This window comes from Benincasa hispida, chromosome 11 (genome assembly GCF_009727055.1).
Source record: "Benincasa hispida cultivar B227 chromosome 11, ASM972705v1, whole genome shotgun sequence".
In the NCBI taxonomy this organism is placed as follows: domain Eukaryota; kingdom Viridiplantae; phylum Streptophyta; class Magnoliopsida; order Cucurbitales; family Cucurbitaceae; genus Benincasa; species Benincasa hispida.
In genome coordinates, this window is record NC_052359.1 from 16,888,623 (window position 1) to 16,889,963 (window position 1,341).

Genomic DNA, 1,341 nt, shown 5'->3' on the forward strand with positions numbered 1-1,341 from the left:
TAATACTCAAAGTGATTTCCCCTTTATGCACATCAATCTGAGCATGACCCGTTGATAGAAAAGGTCGCCCCAGAATGATGGGCACATCTTTGTTGGCCTCATAGTCCCATATGATGAAGCCGGCTGGTAAGATAAACTTATCAATGGTTATCAGCACATCCTTCAACTTTCCTTCTGGATGAACGAGAGATCTGTTGGCCAGTTGGAAAGTCACTATTGTGGGCACAAGTTGCCCCACATTCTATTGTCTAAAGATTGATAGAGGTATCAAATTTATGTTGGCTCCCAAGTCACATAGGGCTTGCCCGATGTATAGTCCTCCTATGAAGCATGGAATGGTAAAGCTCCTAGGATCGCTCATCTTCGGTGGAATTATTGATTTGGAACTTTATGTCAATGCCACCGTGGAAAATTTTCTAGCTCCCGTCTTTTTAGTTACCATATCCTTCAAAAACTTGGCGTAAGCAGGCATCTCTTCAATTGCTTCACTGAAAGGAATGTTAACATGTAATTGCTTTAACATAGATAAGAAGCTTTGGTACTGTACCTATTCGTTCTTTTTCTTCCTTGGTTTCTGTGGGAAAGGGGGTAACTGAACTTTCACGATTCCCGTTTCAGTCGATTTTGAGGTCGACGCAACCTCCGATTCTACTGCTTCTTTTTCTCTTTCTTCTTCTTGCGTCACTGTAATCTCAGCTTCAACCGCAATGGAAGTTGCGATGTTGGGCAGCTGATCGCAATTCCTTGGATTAAATTCATCATTGTAGTCATCTGGTTTTGTAGTGAAACAATAGCACCATTATTTGCGTCAATGTCTTTGAGTATCAATCTCTAGTCGCTCTTTCTCCAATCTTCATGGTTCTTATAGATGCGATCCAAGATATTCTTCACCTCGTCATATATTTTATCAAGCAGACCATCAGCGGCTGCCGCATTAGCAGCGATCTACAAAGCAGGATTCAAACCATGATAGAAAATCTCCATTTGAAGGCAGTCTGGCAACCCATTATGTGGACAGTCCTGAACCAACCTCTTAAACCTCGCCCAAGCATCGCTGAGCGATTTGTCCATGTCTTGTTCAAAATTTGTAATCAGTTTCCTTCGTCTGGCATTCTCGGTAGGTGGAAAGTATTTCTTCATAAACTTCTCCACTACATGTTCCCAAGAAGTGATCTCTCCTGGTTCGAGACAATATGCTCATTTCCTAGCCTGATCACAGAGAGAAAATGGAAACAACGTTAGTCAAACTTCTTCGGTAAAGATGATCGGGAACATAAAAGTATTGCAGATTTCAATAAAGCTTTGGAGGTGGGCGTACGGGTCCTCGCCATGCCTTCCTCC